Here is a 21,797-nt window from a genome sequence, read left to right on the forward strand (position 1 = left end):
TTTTCTATTCCTAAAACATGGTTGAGCCCCCGCCATGGCCATCCATTCATTTACACACGAGGGTCTGTACGAATCGGGGACACTGAGGGATAAAGGAAAAAATAATTGTAAACATGGAAATAAAAATAGAAATTTGTAAGTAGAAAATTAAAAAAGATGAGATAAAAGAGAAATCGTAGATCCAAAAATTATTTCCTTTATAAATTAGAAGTCTATTTATAAAATAAAAATCAAAAAACCTTTTGCTTCTGAAAAATTAATAATCACAAAAAATGAGTAGCTTTTTCTAATATTTTTCAGCTTTAATTTTTAAAATTTCTTCATTATTAACAATTTAAACAATTGTTTTAGAAGAACGTTTTCATGTGTGCTGGCTTTTTTTCCTTTCGAAATCTGGGCTTAACAGTTCACCGCCGGCTGGAACATTTGGGTTCAAACTCAGTTTCCCAGATCCTGGCTTTAAGCTCAGTCTCCCTGATCCTAGGTTTAGGATCAGTTTGCCAGATACTGGACTTAAGGTGTGGTCTTGCAGCCGCGGATGTAGAGAAAGGACAGGCACTGCCTCCTGCGCTCGCTGGCTCTGTCTCCAGGCTGGTTTTCCATGCAGTGGGATAGGAGAATGGTTTCCCCACTGGCAGAGGCTTCAGGTTGTTCCTATAAAGGAAAAAACCTCGAAGCTGTGAAGTGGTTGTTGTCAAGTTTAATGAAATTTTGCCAAGTCCTGGCTGGAGCATCACATGCTTTGGCACAATGCTGAAGAATTCCTAGAATCCCAGAATAGTTTGTGCTGGAAGGGACCTTAAAGCTCATCTTGTTCTAAGGGCTTGGACTAAGTCACTCCAAGCCCCACCTAACCTGGCCTTGAACGCTACGTGGGATGGGACAGCCACAGCTTCTCTGGGCAACCTATGCCAGGGCCTCACCATTCTCAAAGGGAAGAATTTCTTCCCAATATCCCATCTAACCTTCTCTGTTATTGGGAAGCCATTCCCTTTGTCCTGTCCTTCAAGACCCTTGTCCCAAGCCCCTTAGGTGATTCATGCCATGTTAGTTAAAGAGGCAGGATCAATCCTCCTCCCACTCAAAGCAACAATTTGACAATATAATGAGGATATTCTGCTCTGGGAACCAAATGATGGAATGCTTGGTCAAACTATGAATATTTTTGTCCAGCATTTACAGGATTTAAATATTCACATTCCTGACTCAACATTGCAAGGACCAAGGGAAGAGGGTACATTTTTTAGGCATCTGATGATTAGGAGGATGGAAAACATTGCTGTGTGGCACAGAAGAAGGAGGGAAGAAGAAAAGAGGAAATGAGGAGATAAAGAAGAAAGCAGAAAAGAAGAAAACCCCAGTGTGGAATTAGGTCAGAAAAATCATAAAGCAACACCTGTTTCAATTATTGTGGGACCAACTACCCCATGTGGGGGTGTACCCACCATCCTTCACACCTGTTTACACAACATAGGACACAGGTGATCAGGGATACCAAAGGGGATGGCAGCAAGATATGGAAGGTAGAAAGGATTCCTCGTTACTTTTGGCTCTAAATCCTGGCAAGGCTCCCACAGGAAATACACTCCACTTTTAAAAAGTGCCGCCACTGGCAAAGGGCTGATGGCCATGGAGTCAGTATCTCTTGAAAGATAAAGTGTGTGCTTATTCGTATTTTAAAATTGATTTTAACTAGGTGCAGCACAAAAACCTTTGATACAGTGCTGACCCTTGTGTACAACTCCTCACCTGAGAGACAAGTGATGGGAAAAACATGGAAAGCAAGCTACAGGAATGCATAGAACAAATTGGGATGCCAGTGGAGTACTCCCAGCCACACTCCTCCCTGATAACTAGTAGAGACCAGGCAGAGCTCAGAGCAGGAGGATGACCCTTGTGCCAGGATCCACGTGTGTCTATACATAGATTCCTATACCATACGGGCAGATGCCACCAGTGAAAAAACAATGAACTTGGGAAGAGCCAAATTCCAGTTGTTTAAAGAATTAGTGGATGAGATTCCCTGAGAAACTGTCCTTAGGGACAGGGGAACTGACCAGAGCTGGACACTCTTTAAGGCCACTTTTCTTTGGGCACAAGAGCTCTTCATCCTCATGGGTAAGAAATCATGGCTGAGCAAGGATCTGCTCCTCACTCCAAGGAGAAAGAAGGAAATGTACAGCCACTGGAAGCAAGGACTTGTGGCCTGGGAATAGTACAGGGACACAGTTTGAATATGTAGGTATGGGATCAGGAAAGCCAAGGCACAGATGAAATGGGACTTGGCAAGGGATGAGAAGAATTACAAGAAGGGATTTTCTAAGGACATTGGTCAGAAAAGAAGGGCCAAGGGGAGTGTAACCCCTGATGAGCAAGAAGAGAGAACTGGAGACAACATATAAAAAAGGCTGAGGTACTCATTGAGTTCTTCCCTTCAGCCTGCGCTGGCCATCAAGTTTCCTAGGTCTCTTGAGTTCCAGAACCTCCAGGTGGGGGTTGGTGAAGTCCCACCCCCACAAGCAAAGAGCAGGTTCAAGAGCACCTGATGGCACTGTGCCTGGGAAGACCACAGAGCAGATCTTCAAAAAAGTAATGCTAAGGTATGTGCAAGACGAGGTCACCTGATGCAGCCAGAAGGGCTTTACTAAGGGCAAATTGTGCCTGATCAGTCTGGTGGCCTTCTGTGATGGAGTGACTGCCATGGTTGACAAGAAGAGATCAACCGAAGTCATCTGCCTACTCTTCTGTAAAGCCTTTGATGTTCCACATAAATCGTTATCTCCAAACTGGAGAGACATGGATTTGATGGATGGACTACTCAGTGGATACGGAATTGGCTGGATGGGTGCAGCCAGAGAGCTGTGGTCAATGACTCCATGTCCAGGTGAAAGCTGATGACAAGGGGTGTCCCTCAGCGCTCTGCCTTGTAACCACAGGTCTTCAGTCTCTTTATCAATGACACAGGGGCATTGAGCACACCCTCAGCAAATTTGCAGATAGCATTAAGATGAGTGATGCAGTTGGCATAACAGAGGATCTGGGACATCCAGAGGGGCCTGGACAAACTTGAGAAGCAGGACCACGAGAACCTCATGAAGTTCAAGTCCAAGGGCAGAGTGCTGTATCTGGTTGGGGCAAACCCAGATGTGAGCATAGACTGGGAGAAGAATCCTGCAAAGGACGATGTGGGGGTTCTCAAAAAGAGTTGGACATGAGCCAACAGTGAGTACTCGCACCCCAGATGCCCAGTAGCATTCTGGCTCTACCTGAGCCTCTGCCCTGGAGCCAGGGGAGATCTTTCCAGCCCAGCCCTCCTCATACACCAAGCCCCAGGACATGGGAGCTCTCACCCACTTCCATGATGGCAAAACAATGCCCTGTGGGGAAACTGAGGCACAAACCACCACCAGCATGGCAATGGTTACCCACCACTGGTGCAACATGACAATGGCCATGTTCAGTGTCCTGAGTCCTAAGAGCTGCTCCCAGCCCTGGGAATGCCCATGGCCTGGACAGGTGTACCCTCTGCTGGGTCAGGAGCTGGCTGGAGAGCCCAGAGAGTGCTGGTGAATGGAGCTGTGTCCAGCTGGCGGCCGGTCACCGGTGGTGTTCCCCAGGGGTCAGTGTTGGGTCCAGTCCTGTTTAACATCTTTATTGATGATTTAGATGAGGGAATTGAGTCCATCATCAGCAAATTTGCTGATGACCCCAAGTTGGGAGGGAGTGTCGACCTGCTGGAAGGCAGGAGGGCTCTGCAGAGGGATCTGGATAGACTTGAGAGATGGGCTGATTCCAAAAGGATGCAGTTCAACAAGGCCAAATGCAGGTCCTGCCCTTTGGCCACAACAACCCCCTGCAGCGCTCCAGGCTGGGCACAGAGTGGCTGGAGAGCAGCCAGGCAGAGGGACCTGGGGGGACTGATTGACAGGAAGCTCAACAGGAGCCAACAGTGTGCCCAGGTGGCCAAGAAGGCCAATGGGATCCTGGCCTGGATCAAAAATAGCATGGCCAGCAGGCCCAGGGCAGTGACCCTTCCCCTGCACTCAGCTCTGGGGAGGCCACACCTTGAGTGTTGTGTTCAGTTCTGGGCCCCTCAGTTGAGGAAAGAGATTGAGGGGCTGGAGCGGGGCCAGAGAAGAGCAACGAGGCTGGAGAAGGGACTGGAGCACAAGTGCTGTGGGGAGAGGCTGAGGGAGCTGGGGGTGTTCAGCCTGGAGAAGAGGAGGCTCAGAGGTGACCTCAGCACTGTCTGGAACTGCCTGAAGGGAAGTTGTGGCCAGGTGGGGGTTGGTCTCTTCTCCCAGGCACTCAGCAATAGGACAAGGGGGCACGATGGGCTCAAGCTCTGCCAGGGGAAATTGAAGTTGGAGATCAGAAAAAAATTCTTTCCAGAGAGAGTGCTCAGGCATTGGAATGGGCTGCCCAGAGAGGGGGTGGATTCCCCATCCCTGGAGGTTTTTAAAGTGAGCTTGGCCGTGGCACTGAGTGCCATGATCTGGTAAAGGGACTGGAGTTGGACCAAGGATTGGACTCGATGATCTCGGAGGGCTTTCCCAACCTAATTCATTCTGTGATTCCATGGGCAGGGACACCTCCCACCAGTCCAGGTTGCTCCAAGCCTTGTCCAACCCGGCCTTGGACACTTCCAGGGATGGGGCAGCCACAGCTTCTGTGGACAGGGTCCATAGAGTGGAACATTGAGGATCTAACCCACGGTGTGATCTCTGATTCCATGGGACTCCATTTGCCAGGGATGCTCCACATCCCCCATGCCCAGGGTGTTTGGGGTGTGGGTGCCCCCTCCCCATCCCACCCTGTTCTAACCACACTCTTTCTCTTGGCACCATCTAGTGGCAACTGGTGCAAAGATACCTCCTCTACTCGGGTTGGGGTCAACTGGCCCCTTCCTCTACTTCCTGCTCCTCCAGCCTGGCTGCTCCCCTTCGGGATGCCTTTGGGGCTGCTGGAAGAGTGAAGGCCATGCCCTCAGAGATGAAGAGTCTGAGGGAAAAAGGAAGATATTTCCAGGAGAGCCAAGTGGTTGCCTGGTGGGAAACCCTTGGGTTTGGGAACGCTGCCTTTGCTCTTCCCCATGAAGAAATTCTTGCTGATTCCTTCAGGAATAAAGTTTCCACATGGATAACCACTTCAAATTGTGTTTTCCCTGGGGTTTTTTGTCCAGACTAGTGCAGGGTCCCTTCAGCACCTGCACAGCCCAGCCCAGCCCTCACTGCCTCATCCAGGGCATCTTAAACATCAAAAAAAAAAAGCACTTTCCACCACCCAGTGCTGAATTCTGTCCTTCCAGGGTTGTTTTCTGTTAAATTAAAATAACCCCCCCAGCCCCCGCCTTGTAAAGAGAATTCCTTGGATCCAATGTTTGCCAGTTTAGGAGCCAGAAAATGAGGCTCTTAGAAGAGTTTACATAAAATGCTGCTTTTTTGCATCTTTTTAAATGAAACCTTTCAAATCTTCCATCAAAAAAATCCAGGATTTTCCTTAAAAACACCGAAGTGAAGGTATCAGTGATAATTCTTCAGCCCCTGGCCATGGGTTTCTTTGCTCCTCTCAGGAAAGTCCAGATGTAGGAACACATTTCACTGAGGGCATAAAAGCCAAATGTGGAAGAGAAAATTGCTTGAAAATGTTCATTTGGAACCGCCCAAGTCTCTATTTCTTATAATCCTTGGAAAGAACTTCCACTTATCCCTGGAAAGGTGTAGGGATGCATTTCCAGCTGCCCTGACATCCTCCAGGCACACAATCCATGTTCGCTGTGAGCACCCAAAAATCCCCCATGGACAGAGAGCTGATGGTGGGAATGTTTGTAAGGGAAGGATTTTTTTTTAAGGGAAAATGGAATTTCTGTTGGATGTGAGGAAGAGCAGCTCTGGCTGGGGCTTGGAGGGGAGGGAGGGGATTAGCTGAGTGTCTGCAAGGCCTCAGGAGGAGCTGTGGGCAGAGGGGCTCCTGAGGGGGTGGATTTGCTGGATCCGGGGTGATGGATGGATGGAGGTGGCTCAGGCTGTCTGGGAAACCTTCAGGAGGGTTTTCCTCCCAATCCCTGCACTCTGAATAACCCAAAAACTCCTTCCTGTTCCCCTCCAGACAGGGAGGAGCAGGCAGGGAAGGTGGGGGAGAATACCCTTCATTCACATCCCAAAACAAGGCAAATCAGATCCCACTGCCCATCCCCTTCCCTGCCCTTCCTCCCAGATTATTTCAATCAGCCACTAAAATGTGGCAGAAAAACCCTTCCCCCAATCTCACCTTTTTGTGTTATTCAAAAATAAAAAACAAATGTTGGCCCAGGGTTCAGCTCAGGGGAAAATCCACAAATCTTGGGCCGTCTGGGAGCTTTTGTTTTTTGCTGCACTTAATCCCATATTTTGGGTCTCCCGAGCTCAGGCTCCAAGGAAAGATAAATGAGGTGAGTCAGAAACTCACCTGATTAACTTGGCTAATTCAATGGGGTTATTCTTTCCCAAGGAGGAATTTGGGAGTGCAGAGATGCAGCCTCGGGAAGGCAAAGAAAAAGGGCTTTTGGCTTGTTCTTTATTTGCAGGGAGGACTCAACAAAAACCTCTTGAAAATGTGGTTTTTCCCCTGGGTTTTCATGATGGGTCAGATTTGCCCAGTCAGTGCTTTGTGCTGCCAACCCCCAAACCAGCAGCTTTTTCCACAGATGGCCATGAAATGTGGGATTTAGTCAGAGCTCACCTGTGCAATGTCACATCCACCCTCTTTCCTCTGCTTTTTCTGGGATAAAATGGAAAAAGGAAATCTTGCTGTGCTTTTGGAAGGGCTTTTTTTTTTTGTAGGACACAGCCCTGCATGGAGATTCCTGGCACCCCAAAATCCTGCTCTGCATGGACATCCAGCATTCCTGGCACCCCAAAATCCTGCTCTGGATGAACATCCAGCATTCCTGGCACCCCAAAATCCTGCTCTGCATGGACATCCAGCATTCCTGGCACCCCAAAATCCTGCTCTACATGGACATCCAGCATTCCTGGCACCGCAAAATCCTGCTCTGGATGGACATCCAGCATTCCTGGCACCCCAAAATCATTCCCTGCTTCCTGGCACCCCAAAATCCTTCCCTACATGGAGATCCAGCATTCCTGACACCCCAAAATCCTGCTCTGCATGGACATCCAGCATTCCTGACCCTCCAAAATCCCTCCCTGAATGAAGATGCAGCATTCCTGGCACCTCCAATTCTTTCCCAGCCTTCCTGGCCCCCCAAAATCCTGCCCTGCATGTCCAAACCAAGGAGTGGAGTTCAGCTGGGCACTGCCTCCCATCCCAGCCACAGAATCCCCACATTTTCCCCAGGACTGAGGGCTGCAGGACTTCTCCTTGTGTTTTTTCCCAGTAAATCCGAGCCTGGCAGGGAGGAGGAGGAGGAGGGAGGTTGTGTCTGTCCCGTTCCTGCTGAGGGTGAGGGACGAGGGGAATTGGAAGGGCAGCTCTGGGGTGTGTCAAACATGCCCTGAGCTGGGGCTGGAAAGGAGAGTGGATTAACCTCCTTCCAGGATGGACCAACCCCTTGCAGACCCCTGTGTGTGTTTTCAGGCATCCCTGCAAATTTTTATCTCAAATTTTATCCCCTTCCCTGGGCCATCTCTGCTCCCTTTTGCACATGATCTGTTTTAATCACTTTATCTCCCTGGAAAGAGCTCCCCCTCCATCTGCCTTGCGTTAGGGCTCTGTCTGCCCAATGTTTCTGTGGGAGGAGGCTCCAAATCCTTCCCTCCTGGAGCACCAGGAGCCTGGAATTGCTTCTGGGGCTCTCACCCCTTGTGGTGCCCTGTCCAACATCTGCTTCCAATCCTCCTCTGCCCAGTGCTGGGAAAACCAACATTTCAGGATCTCAAAGACACACAACCCCCACCCTGGGCCTGCTCTGGAGATATCCAGGTTGAAAATCCCACTCCAGCAGGATTTTCCTGGTATTTAACAGCAAATCAGATCTTTTTACTCCAGGTGAGCAACACAGAACTGGGATTTCCTAAAAAAAAAATCAGCTTTGTGATGGGTGAGTGATGCACGTGGCCAAGCAGCATTTGTGCCTTTGGAAATCCTCAAGGACAATCCTGGGTTGTCCCTAAAGGACCAATGTGTGTCCTGACAACCTTTTTGTGCTCAACCCAACCTGAGGAGCCAAAAGCAGCTTCCCAGCTCCTTCCAGAGAGCCCCTGGGAAGCTTTTCCAGGCCTGGCACAAGAGGGAGACAAAAAGCCAAGAGCAGCTCTGGATTTGGGTTGAAAACCTGGTTTTATGGGAAAAAAAGGGGAAATGTTGCATTTCTGTGATGAGAAGCACATTTCAGCTCTTGGGAAATGGACCCTGGAATTCAATGCTCTTTTCCCACTTTTTTCCCTTGATGGATTTGTCTCTTGGCGAGTTCAATCCCTTCCCTGAGCAGCTCAGGAATCTGATCCAACAGCCAGAGGTGCCCAAAGCAGGTGGCTGTGCCAGGGTGTGCTGGTTTAAAGGTGAACCAGCAGGGGAAATGAACTCACCACGAGAGAGATATTATAAGTCAGACCTAAAATTTAATAATAATATTACAATAAAAACACTGACACAAAAGGGAAATTGCTTTCAACTCACAAAACCCCAGCAGTATAACCCAGTGTCCTGGGGCACAAACCCAAGGGGGTTTGTTTGCCCTTGTGCTGAGACCCCTGTGGCTCCCCCAAGTCCAGAGCAAAAGGAAAAGAAAAACCTGTTGGTGCAGGCGAGGGCTGTGGTCTGGGCGAGAGCGGGGATCTCCTGCTGTCGAGGTCCTGCTGCTCCTCTGGATCGAACGGGAAGTTACCAAAGTCTTCTTACCCCCCACTTATGTACCCTCAGGGAGCACCCAGTCCCTCCCCCTGGGCGGGGACTCACACAATGGGTGATTAACTCTGGGAGCCAGGGGGTGTTGAACTGTTGATGGCCCATTAGCAGCTCTGCCCCCTCAGGCTGGGTGTGAAGGTGATAATGGCTCCCTGGGCAGCTGCTGCTAATGGCCCATTGTCCTTGGGGAATGAATAGAGGGGGTAGAATACACAGCTTTGTTCACCCTTACACAGTGTCAGCTGGTCCCTCCTGCTGAACTAGGACACAGGACTGCACTCCTTGATGCCCTTTGCACCCATCCCATGGTGGCTCCCACTCCATGTGCCAGATCCCAAACCACAATGATCCCAAATTCCTGCAGCACTGAAAGCTGGAGAGAGCATAAAAGAGGCATCTTTAAAGCACTAAGATGTGCTCAAAGTGTGGCTGCAACGAGCTGTGAAATCTCAGCACAGAGCCAGGGCTGGGAAAAAAAGGAGAAAATCTCTTCCAGAGGTTCAGAGAGGCCAAAACTGTCATGGTAAAGAGAAGAACAGGGAGTGATTCCACAGCAGGGAAACTCTTTCTTCCCTCCACAAGTGGGATTAAGTCCCAGAGGAAATTTCTGGTGGGGTTGGTTGCTAAAATTACCCTGGAGAAAGTCTGGGAGATGGGAGAAGATACACCTGAGAGGCTGAGCTGGTCATGGGCTTTGTGTGTGGGTTCCAAGAGGGGATTGAGCCACTTGAGCTGGCAAATTTTGCTCTATTTACCCCAATAATCCAAAGCCAGCACACACCTGGTCCTACCCACCACCTGCCTGGGAGCCAGGGGGGGAGAATTACTGTGGATATTGAAGCCTGCCCTGGATTTCAACTTGCTGACACTGTGAAGATGGTTTTAATTAAAACTCATTAGCGGCAACCTGTTCCTGAAATGAGCGTAGTTAACCCAATTAAGAAGCTGCTTCCTTGAGGATGCTGCTCTTCCCAGAAGCCCCTCCTGGCCCCACGTGCAAATCCTCACCCTGCTCCTGTTTCCAGTGCTGCAGAGGGTGGCAATCCCCAAAGGAAAGCTGGAAGGTTGGAGTGTTGTGTGGCTTTGGGGTGCTGGAGCACAGGGTGTTGTGGCATCCAAAGGACAATCCTCTCCTGGCAGATCTGTGCCCTGGGACCAGGTCTCCAGCCTAGAATTGGAGACGGACGAAGATTCCTCCCATGGAAAGGTGCCAGGACAGAAAGCCATTGCTCCTTTTCTAGTGTTAATGGGGCCACATCAGTGGCAGCTGAGAGCCCAAGGCTGCCACCTTTTCTCTTGGCACAAAGCTCAGTCCTTCCTTGGCACCAGTGGGTCCGGGAAATTGCCATTTTCCAGCCAAGAATTGAAGACGGACCAAGATCCCTCTTGGAAAAGGAATCCAAAGAGGAAAGGTGCCAGCCCACAAAGGGCAGGCCTAGTTCTCTCTCTTCTGCCACACTCCCACCTCTCTCCACTGCCGACTCCTGGTTTAGGTTTACTCTTAGAGTTACGATTAGGATTAGGGTTAAGGTTAAGGTTAGGCTTGTCTTTTGTTTTAGGATTAGGGTTAGGGTTAGGGTTAGGTTTAGGCGCCATTAGGGTTAGGGTTAGGGTTAGGGTTAAGGGTAGGGTTAGGGTTAGGTTTGGGTTAGGCTTAGGGTTAGGTTTAGGTTTAGGCTTAGGGTTAGGGTTAGGGTTAGGTTTAGGTTTAGGGTTAGGGTTAGGGTTAGGGTCAATGTTAGGTTTAAAGTTAGGGTTAGGTTTAGGGTTAGGGTTAGGGTTAGGGTAAGGGTTAGTTTTAGGGTTAGGGTTAGGGTTAGGGCTAGGGTTAGGGTGAGGGTTAGGGTGAGGGACCCCCATGGTTTAGGGTAAGAACTAGAGTTAGGGTTTTAGTTAGATTTAAGATTGTGGTTAGGATTAGCGTTAGGATTATAATTAGGGCTAAGGTAACGTTTAGGGAACCCCTACATTTAGGCTTAGGGTTAGGTTTAGGATTCGGGTTAGGATTATGGTTGTGGTTAGGGTTATGTTTAGGGTTAGACTTATCCTTAGGGTTAGGGTTAGGGTTAGCATTACGGTTAGCATTACTGTTAGGGTCAGGGTTCAGGTTAGGGTTAGGGTTAGGGTTCGAGTTCGGTTTAGGGTTAGGATTAGGGCACCATTAGGGTTAGGGTTAGGGTTAGGTTTAATTTTAGGGGTCGGGTTAGGGTTAGGGTTAGGGTTAGGGTTAGGATTGGGGTTAGGGTTAGGGTTCAGGTTTGAGTTCGGTTTAGTGTTAGGATTAGGGTTAGGGTCAGGGTTCGGGTTAGGGGTAGGGTTAGGTTTAGAGTTAGGGTTAGGCTTAGGCTTAGGGTTAGGCTTACGGTTCGGTTTCAGGTTCGGGTTCGTGTTAGGGTTAGGATTAAGGTGCCATTAGGTTTAGGGTTAGCGTTAGGTTTAGGTTTCGGGTTAAGGTTAGGGTTAGGGTTAGGGTAAGGGTTAGTTTTAGGGTTAGGGTTAGGGTTAGGGTTAGGGTCAATGTTAGGTTTAAAGTTAGGGTTACGTTTAGGGTTAGGGTTAGGGTTAGTTTTAGGGTTAGTTTTAGGGTTAGGGTTAGGGTTAGGGTTAGGGTTAGGGTTAGGGTTAGAGTTAGGGTTTGAGTTAGGCTGAGGTTTAGTCTTAGAGGCAGGGTTAGGGTTAGGATTAGGGTCAGAGCAGTTTTGGGTCAATTATGGGTCAGTTTTGGGGTAGTTGTGTATAATCTTTCGGCAGTTATCGGTTAATTTTGCAGCAATTTTGTGGCACTTTTGGGTGAATTTTGGGACAGTTTTGGGGCATATTTCAGGCAGTTTTGGGGCAGTTGTGGGTTTATTTTGAGGGAATTTTGTATCAATTTTGGGGCAGTTTTGGGTAAAATTTGGGGGTGTTTTGTGGCAGTTTTTGGTTGATTTTGGGGTATTTTAGGGTCAATTTTAGGGCATTTATTTGTAATTTTTGGGTCAATTTTGGGTAAGTATTTGGGCAGTTTTGGGTCAATTTTGGGGCACTTTTGGGGGAGATTTTAGAGCTGTTTTGGGGCAGTTCTGGATCACTTTTGAGGGAATTTTGGATCAATTTTGGGGCAGTTTTGGGTAAAATTTGGGGCAGTTTTGTGGTAGGTTTTGGTTAATTTTGGGTCAGCTTTGGAGCAGTTTTGGGGTAGTTTTGGGGCAGTTTTGGGGCAGTTTTGGGGCAGTTTTGGGGCAGTATTTGGTCAATTTTGGGTCAATTTTGAGTCAATATTGGAGCAGTTTTGGGCAGTTTTGTATGAATTTTGGGCTAATTTATGGGCAGTTTTGGGGCAGTTTTGTGTAAATTTTGGGTCAATTTTTTGGCAGTTTTGGGTGAATTTTGGACCAATTTTTGGGCAGTTTTGGGTCAATTTTGGGACAGTTTTGTGTCAAATTTGGGGCAGTTTTGGGTCAATTTTGGAGCAGTTTTTGATCAATTGTGGGGCAGTTTGGGGTCAATTTTAGGGCAGTTTTGGGGTCATTTTTTGGGCAGTTTTGGGGCAATTTTGAGGCAGTTTTGGGATAGTTTTTGGTCAATTTTGAAGCAGCTTTGGGTTAATTTTGCACTAATTTTTGGGCACTTTGCGGGAGTTTTGGGGCAGTTTTGGGGCAGTTTTTTGACTGTTTTGGGTAAATTTTGGTCAATTGTGGGGAAGTTTATGGTGAATTTTGAGTCAATTTAGGGTCAATTTTGGGTTAGTTTTAGGTTAGGGTTAGGGTTAGGGTTAGGGTAAGGGTTAGTGTTAGGGTTAGGGTTAGGGTTAGGTTTAGGGTTAGGGTTAGGGTTAGGGTGAGGGACCCCCATGGTTTAGGGTAAGAACTAGAGTTAGGGTTTTAGTTAGATTTAAGATTGTGGTTAGGATCAGCATCTGGATTATAATTAGGGCTAAGGTAACCTTTAGGGACCCCCTTCATTTAGGCTTAGGGTTAGGTTTAGGATTCGGGTTAGGATTATGGTTGTGGTTAGGGTTATGTTTAGGGTTAGGCTTATCCTTAGGGTTAGGGTTAGGGTTAGTGTTACGGTTAGCATTACTGTTAGGGTCAGGGTTCAGGTTAGGGTTAGGCTTAGGGTTAGGGTTAGGGTTCGAGTTCGGTTTAGGGTTAGGATTAGGGCACCATTAGGGTTAGGGTTAGGGTTAGGTTTAATTTTAGGGGTCGGGTTAGGGTTAGGGGCAGGGTTAGGGTTAGGATTGGGGTTAGGGTTAGGGTTCGGGTTTGAGTTCGGTTTAGTGTTAGGATTAGGGTTAGGGTCAGGGTTCGGGTTAGGGGTAGGGTTAGGTTTAGAGTTAGGGTTAGGCTTAGGCTTAGGGTTAGGCTTACGGTTCGGTTTCAGGTTCGGGTTCGTGTTAGGGTTAGGATTAAGGTGCCATTAGGTTTAGGGTTAGTGTTAGGTTTAGGTTTCGGGTTAAGGTTAGGGTTAGGGTTAGGGTAAGGGTTAGTTTTAGGGTTAGGGTTAGGGTTAGGGTTAGGGTCAATGTTAGGTTTAAAGTTAGGGTTACGTTTAGGGTTAGGGTTAGGGTTAGTTTTAGGGTTAGTTTTAGGGTTAGGGTTAGGGTTAGGGTTAGGGTTAGGGTTAGAGTTAGGGTTTGAGTTAGGCTGAGGTTTAGTCTTAGAGGCAGGGTTAGGGTTAGGATTAGGGTCAGAGCAGTTTTGGGTCAATTATGGGTCAGTTTTGGGGTAGTTGTGTATAATCTTTCGTCAGTTATCGGTCAATTTTGCAGCAATTTTGTGGCACTTTTGGGTGAATTTTGGGACAGTTTTGGGGCATATTTCAGGCAGTTTTGGGGCAGTTGTGGGTTTATTTTGAGGGAATTTTGTATCAATTTCGGGCAGTTTTGGGTAAAATTTGGGGGTGTTTTGTGGCAGTTTTTGGTTGATTTTGGGGTATTTTAGGGTCAATTTTAGGGCATTTATTTGTAATTTTTGGGTCAATTTTGGGTAAGTATTTGGGCAGTTTTGGGTCAATTTTGGGGCACTTTTGGGGGAGATTTTAGAGCTGTTTTGGGGCAGTTCTGGATCACTTTTGAGGGAATTTTGGATCAATTTTGGGGCAGTTTTGGGTAAAATTTGGGGCAGTTTTGTGGTAGGTTTTGGTTAATTTTGGGTCAGCTTTGGAGCAGTTTTGGGGTAGTTTTGGGGCAGTTTTGGGGCAGTTTTGGGGCAGTTTTGGGGCAGTTTTGGGGCAGTATTTGGTCAATTTTGGGTCAATTTTGAGTCAATATTGGAGCAGTTTTGGGCAGTTTTGTATGAATTTTGGGCTAATTTATGGGCAGTTTTGGGGCAGTTTTGTGTAAATTTTGGGTCAATTTTTTGGCAGTTTTGGGTGAATTTTGGACCAATTTTTGGGCAGTTTTGGGTCAATTTTGGGACAGTTTTGTGTCAATTTTGGGCAGTTTTGGGTCAATTTTGGAGCAGTTTTTGATCAATTGTGGGGCAGTTTGGGGTCAATTTTAGGGCAGTTTTGGGGCAATTTTGAGGCAGTTTTGGGATAGTTTTTGGTCAATTTTGAAGCAGCTTTGGGTTAATTTTGCACTAATTTTTGGGCACTTTGCGGGAGTTTTGGGGCAGTTTTGGGGCAGTTTTTTGACTGTTTTGGGTAAATTTTGGTCAATTGTGGGGAAGTTTATGGTGAATTTTGAGTCAATTTAGGGTCAATTTTGGGTTAGTTTTAGGTTAGGGTTAGGGTTAGGGTTAGGGTAAGGGTTAGTGTTAGGGTTAGGGTTAGGGTTAGGTTTAGGGTTAGGGTTAGGGTTAGGGTGAGGGACCCCCATGGTTTAGGGTAAGAACTAGAGTTAGGGTTTTAGTTAGATTTAAGATTGTGGTTAGGATCAGCATCTGGATTATAATTAGGGCTAAGGTAACCTTTAGGGACCCCCTTCATTTAGGCTTAGGGTTAGGTTTAGGATTCGGGTTAGGATTATGGTTGTGGTTAGGGTTATGTTTAGGGTTAGGCTTATCCTTAGGGTTAGGGTTAGGGTTAGTGTTACGGTTAGCATTACTGTTAGGGTCAGGGTTCAGGTTAGGGTTAGGCTTAGGGTTAGGGTTAGGCTTAGGGTTAGGCTTAGGGTTAGGGTTCGGGTTCGAGTTCGGTTTAGGGTTAGGATTAGGGCACCATTAGGGTTCGGGTTAGGGTTAGGTTCAGTTTTAGGGGTCGGGTTAGGGTTAGGGGCAGGGTTAGGGTTAGGATTGGGGTTAGGATTAGGGTTAGGTTTAGGGGCAGGGTTAGGGTTAGGATTGGGGTTAGGGTTAGGGTTCGGGTTTGAATTCGGTTTAGTGTTAGGATTAGGGTTAGGGTCAGGGTTCGGGTTAGGGGTAGGGTTAGGTTTAGAGTTAGGGTTAGGCTTAGGCTTAGGGTTATGCTTACGGTTCGGTTTCAGGTTCGGGTTCGGGTTAGGGTTAGGATTAGGGTAAGGGTTAGGGTTAGGTTTAGGGTTAGGGTTAGAGTTGGGGTTAGGCGCCATCAGGGTTAGGGTTAGGGTTAGGGTTAGGGGCCATCAGGGTTAGGGTTAGGGTTAGGGTTAGGGTTAGGGTTAGGGTTAGGGTTAGGGTTAGGGTAAGGGCTACGGTTAGGGTGAGGGTTAGGGTGAGGGTTAGGGTTAGGGTTAGGGTGAGGGACCCTCATGGTTTAGGGTAAGAACTAGAGTTAGGGTTTTAGTTAGATTTAAGATTGTGGTTAGGATTAGCGTTAGGTTTATAATTAGGGCTAAGGAAACTTTTAGGGACCCCCTTCATTTAGGCTTAGGGTTAGGTTTGGGATTCGGGTTAGGATTATGGTTGTGGTTAGGGTTATGTTTAGGGTTAGGCTTATCCTTAGGGTTAGGGTTAGGGTTAGTGTTACGGTTAGCATTACTGTTAGGGTCAGGGTTCAGGTTAGGCTTAGGATTAGGGTTAGGCTTAGGGTTAGTTTTAGGGTTAGTGTTAGGGGTAGGCTTAGGCTTAGGCTTAGGGTACGGGTACGAATTCAGTTTAGGGTTAGGATTAGGGCACCATTAGGGTTAGGGTTAGGGTTAGGTTTAGTTTTAGGGGTAGGGTTAGGGTTAGGGTTAGGGTTAGGGTTAGGGTTAGGCTTAGGGGTAGGGTTAGGGTTAGGCTTAGGAGTAGGGTTAGGGTGAGGGTTAGGGTGAGGTTTAGGGTGAGGGACCCCCGTGGTTTAGGGTAAGAACTAGAGTTAGGGTTTTAGTTAGATTTAAGATTGTGGTTAGGATCAGCGTTAGAATTATAATTAGGGCTAAGGTAACCTTTAGGGACCCCCTTCATTTAGGCTTAGGGTTAGGTTTAGGATTCGGTTTAGGATTATGGTTGTGGTTAGGGTTATGTTTAGGGTTAGGCTTATCCTTAGGGTTAGGGTTAGGGTTAGTGTTACGGTTAGCGTTACGGTTAGCATTACTGTTAGGGTCAGGGTTCAGGTTAGGGTTAGTGTTAGGGTTAGTGTTAGGGTTAGGGTTCGGGTTCAAGTTCGGTTTAGGGTTAGGATTAGGGTACCATTAGGGTTTGGGTTAAGGTTTGGTTTAGTTTTAGGGGTCGGGTTAGGGTTAGGGTTAGGTTTAGGGTTAGGTTTAGGGTTAGGGTTAGGGTTAGGCGCCATCAGGGTTAGGGTTAGGTTTAGGGTTAGGATTATGCTTAGGGTTAGGGTTAGGGTTAGTTTTAAGGTTAGGGTTAGGGTTAGGGTTAGGGTCAATGTTAGGTTTAAAGTTAGGGTTAGGTTTAGGATTAGGTTTAGGGTTAGGGTTAGGGTTAGGGTTAGGCGCCATCAGGGTTAGGGTTAGGGTTAGGGTTAGGGTTAGGGTTAGGGTTAGGGTTAGGGTTAGGGTTAGGGTTAGGGTTAGGATTAGGGTTAGAGTTAGGGTTTGAGTTAGGCTGAGGTTTAGTCTTAGAGGCAGGGTTAGGGTTAGGATTAGGGTCAGAGCAGTTTTGGGTCAATTATGGGTCAGTTTTGGGGTAGTTGTGTATAATCTTTCGTCAGTTATCGGGTTAGGGTTAGGGTTAGGGTTAGGGTTAGGGTTAGGGTTAGGGTTAGGGTTAGGGTTAGGGTTAGGGTTAGGGTGAGGGACCCCCATGGTTTAGGGTAAGAACTAGAGTTAGGGTTTTAGTTAGATTTAAGATTGTGGTTAGGATCAGCATCTGGATTATAATTAGGGCTAAGGTAACCTTTAGGGACCCCCTTCATTTAGGCTTAGGGTTAGGTTTAGGATTCGGGTTAGGATTATGGTTGTGGTTAGGGTTATGTTTAGGGTTAGGCTTATCCTTAGGGTTAGGGTTAGGGTTAGTGTTACGGTTAGCATTACTGTTAGGGTCAGGGTTCAGGTTAGGGTTAGGCTTAGGGTTAGGGTTAGGGTTCGAGTTCGGTTTAGGGTTAGGATTAGGGCACCATTAGGGTTAGGGTTAGGGTTAGGTTTAATTTTAGGGGTCGGGTTAGGGTTAGGGGCAGGGTTAGGGTTAGGATTGGGGTTAGGGTTAGGGTTCGGGTTTGAGTTCGGTTTAGTGTTAGGATTAGGGTTAGGGTCAGGGTTCGGGTTAGGGGTAGGGTTAGGTTTAGAGTTAGGGTTAGGCTTAGGCTTAGGGTTAGGCTTACGGTTCGGTTTCAGGTTCGGGTTCGTGTTAGGGTTAGGATTAAGGTGCCATTAGGTTTAGGGTTAGTGTTAGGTTTAGGTTTCGGGTTAAGGTTAGGGTTAGGGTTAGGGTAAGGGTTAGTTTTAGGGTTAGGGTTAGGGTTAGGGTTAGGGTCAATGTTAGGTTTAAAGTTAGGGTTACGTTTAGGGTTAGGGTTAGGGTTAGTTTTAGGGTTAGTTTTAGGGTTAGGGTTAGGGTTAGGGTTAGGGTTAGGGTTAGAGTTAGGGTTTGAGTTAGGCTGAGGTTTAGTCTTAGAGGCAGGGTTAGGGTTAGGATTAGGGTCAGAGCAGTTTTGGGTCAATTATGGGTCAGTTTTGGGGTAGTTGTGTATAATCTTTCGTCAGTTATCGGTCAATTTTGCAGCAATTTTGTGGCACTTTTGGGTGAATTTTGGGACAGTTTTGGGGCATATTTCAGGCAGTTTTGGGGCAGTTGTGGGTTTATTTTGAGGGAATTTTGTATCAATTTCGGGCAGTTTTGGGTAAAATTTGGGGGTGTTTTGTGGCAGTTTTTGGTTGATTTTGGGGTATTTTAGGGTCAATTTTAGGGCATTTATTTGTAATTTTTGGGTCAATTTTGGGTAAGTATTTGGGCAGTTTTGGGTCAATTTTGGGGCACTTTTGGGGGAGATTTTAGAGCTGTTTTGGGGCAGTTCTGGATCACTTTTGAGGGAATTTTGGATCAATTTTGGGGCAGTTTTGGGTAAAATTTGGGGCAGTTTTGTGGTAGGTTTTGGTTAATTTTGGGTCAGCTTTGGAGCAGTTTTGGGGTAGTTTTGGGGCAGTTTTGGGGCAGTTTTGGGGCAGTTTTGGGGCAGTATTTGGTCAATTTTGGGTCAATTTTGAGTCAATATTGGAGCAGTTTTGGGCAGTTTTGTATGAATTTTGGGCTAATTTATGGGCAGTTTTGGGGCAGTTTTGTGTAAATTTTGGGTCAATTTTTTGGCAGTTTTGGGTGAATTTTGGACCAATTTTTGGGCAGTTTTGGGTCAATTTTGGGACAGTTTTGTGTCAATTTTGGGCAGTTTTGGGTCAATTTTGGAGCAGTTTTTGATCAATTGTGGGGCAGTTTGGGGTCAATTTTAGGGCAGTTTTGGGGCAATTTTGAGGCAGTTTTGGGATAGTTTTTGGTCAATTTTGGGGCAGTTTTGGGTTAATTTTGCACTAATTTTTGGGCACTTTGCGGGAGTTTTGGGGCAGTTTTTTGACTGTTTTGGGTAAATTTTGGTCAATTGTGGGGCAGTTTTTGGTGAATTTGAGTCATTTTAGGGTCTATTTTGGGTTAGTTTTAGGTTAGGGTTAGGGTTAGGGTTAGGGTTAGTTTTAGGGTTAGGGTTAGGGTTAGGGTTAGGTTTAGGGTTAGGGTTACGGTTAGGGTTAGGGGTAGGGTTAGGGTGAGGTTTAGGGTGAGGGACCCCCATGGTTTAGGGTAAGAACTAGAGTTAGGATTTTAGTTAAATTTAAGATTGTGGTTAGGATTAGCATTAGGATTATAATTAGGGCTAAGGTAACCTTTAGGTATCCCCTTCATTTAGGCTTAGGGTTAGGTTTAGGATTCGGTTTAGGATTATGGTTGTGGTTAGGGTTATGTTTAGGGTTAGGCTTATCCTTAGGGTTAGGGTTAGGGTTAGTGTTACGGTTAGCATTACTGTTAGGGTCAGGGTTCAGGTTAGGGTTAGGTTTAGAGTTAGGGTTAGGGTTAGGGTTAGTCTTCGGGTTCGAGTTCAGTTTAGGCTTAGGATTAGGGTACCATAGGGTTAGGGTTAAGATTAGGTTTAGTTTTAGGGGTCGGGTTAGTGTTAGGGTTAGGGTTAGGGTTAGGTTTAGGTTTAGGGTTAGGGTTAGGGTTAGGGTTAGGGTTAGGTGCCATCAGGGTTAGGGTCAGGGTTAGGGTTAGGGTTAGGGTTAGGGTTAGGGTTAGGGTTAGGGTTAGTTTTAGGGTTAGGGTTAGGGTTAGGGTTAGGGTCAATGTTAGGGTTAGGGTTAGGGTTAGGGTTAGGGTTAGGGTTAGGGTGAGGGTTAGGGCTAGGGTTAGGGCTAGGGTTAGGGTTAGGTTTAGGGTGAGGGACCCCCGTGGTTTAGGGTAAGAACTAGAGTTAGGGTCTTAGTTAGATTTAAGATTTTGGTTAGGATCAGCGTTAGGATTATAATTAGGGCTAAGGTAACCTTTAGGGACCCCTTTCATTTAGGCTTAGGGTTAGGTTTAGGATTCGGGTTAGGATTATGGTTGTGGTTAGGGTTATGTTTAGGGTTAGGCTTATCCTTCGGGTTAGGGTTAGTGTTACAGTTAGCAATACTGTTAGTGTCAGGGTTCAGGTTAGGGTTAGGGTTAGGGTTAGGCTTAGGTTTAGGGTTCGGGTTCGAGTTCAGTTTAGGGTTAGGATTAGGGCACCATTAGGTTTAGGCTTAGGGTTAGGTTTAGTTTTAGGAGTAGGGTTAGGGTTAGGGTAGGGTTAGGGTTAGGGTTAAGGTTAGGGTTAGGGTTAGGGTTAGGGTTAGGTTTAGGGGTAGGCTTAGGGTTAGGTTTAGGCTTAGAGTTAGGGTTAGGCTTAGGGTTAGGTTTCGGGTTCGAGTTCGGTTTAGGGTTAGGATAAGGGTACCATTAGGGTTAGGGTTAAGGTTAGGTTTAGTTTTAGGGTTCGGGTTATGGTTAGGGTTTGGGTTAGGGTTAGGGTTAGGGTTAGGGTTAGGCGCCATCAGAGTTAGGGTTAGGGTTAGGGTTAGGGTTAGGGTTAGGGTTAGGGTTAGGGTTAGGGTTAGGGTTAGGGTTAGGTTTAGGTTTAGGGTTAGGTTTAGGGTTAAGATTAGGGTTAGGGTTAGGGTTAGGGTTAGGGTTTGGCGCCATCAGGGTTAGGGTTAGGGATAGGGTTAGGCACCATCAGGGTTAGGGTTAGGGTTAGGGTTAGGGTTAGGGTTAGGGTTGGGGTAAGGGTTAGGGTTAGGGTGAGGCTTAGGGTTAGGGATCGGGTTCGAGTTAGGGTTAGGGTTAGGGTTAGGGTTAGGTTTAGGGTTTAGTGTTATGATTATGTTTATGTTAGGGTTAGGGTTAGAATTAGAGTTAGGGTTTGAGTTAGGCTGAGGTTTAGGCTTAGAGGCAGGGTTAGGGTTAGGATTAGGGTTAGAGCAGTTTTGGGTCAATTATGGGTCAGTTTTGGGGTAGTTGTGTATAATCTTTCGGCAGTTATCGGTTAATTTTGCAGCAATTTTGTGGCACTTTTGGGTGAATTTTGGGACAGTTTTGGGGCATATTTCAGGCAGTTTTGGGGCAGTTGTGGGTTAATTTTGAGGGAATTTTGTATCAATTTTGGGTCAGTTTTGGGTAAAATTTGGGGTTGTTTTGTGGCAGTTTTTGGTCGATTTTGGGGTATTTTAAGGTCAATTTTAGGGCATTTATTTGTAATTTTTGGGTCAATTTTGGGTAAGTATTTGGGCAGTTTTGGGTCAATTTTGGGGCACTTTTGGGGGAGATTTTAGAGCTGTTTTGGGGCAGTTCTGGATCACTTTTGAGGGAATTTTGGATCAATTTTGGGGCAGTTTTGGGTAAAATTTGGGGCAGTTTTGTGGTAGGTTTTGGTTAATTTTGGGTCAGCTTTGGAGCAGTTTTGGGGTAGTTTTGGGGCAGTTTTGGGGCAGTTTTGGGGCAGTTTTGGGGCAGTATTTGGTCAATTTTGGGTCAATTTTGAGTCAATATTGGAGCAGTTTTGGGGCAGTTTTGTATGAATTTTGGGCTAATTTATGGGCAATTTTGGGGCAGTTTTGTGTAAATTTTGGGTCAATTTTTTGGCAGTTTTGGGTGAATTTTGGACCAATTTTTGGGCAGTTTTGGGTCAATTTTGGGACAGTTTTGTGTCAATTTTGGGCAGTTTTTGGTCAATTTTGGAGCAGTTTTTGATCAATTGTGGGGCAGTTTGGGGTCAATTTTAGGGCAGTTTTGGAGCAATTTTGAGGCAGTTTTGGGATAGTTTTTGGTCAATTTTGGGGCAGTTTTGGGTTAATTTTGCACTAATTTTTGGGCACTTTGCGGGAGTTTTGGGGCAGTTTTGGGGCAGTTTTTTGACTGTTTTGGGTAAATTTTGGTCAATTGTGGGGCAGTTTTTGGTGAATTTGAGTCAATTTAGGGTCAATTTTGGGTTAGTTTTAGGTTAGGGTTAGGGTTAGGGTTAGGGTTAGGGTTAGGTTTAGGCTTAGGGTTAGGGTTAGGGTTAGTGTTAGGTTTAGGGTTAGGGTTAGGGTTAGGGTTAGGGTTAGGGGTAGGGTGAGGTTTAGGGTGAGGGACCCCCGTGGTTTAGGGTAAGAACTAGAGTTAGGATTT

Source organism: Pithys albifrons, chromosome 23, assembly GCF_047495875.1.
Source record: "Pithys albifrons albifrons isolate INPA30051 chromosome 23, PitAlb_v1, whole genome shotgun sequence".
In the NCBI taxonomy this organism is placed as follows: Eukaryota; Metazoa; Chordata; class Aves; order Passeriformes; family Thamnophilidae; genus Pithys; species Pithys albifrons.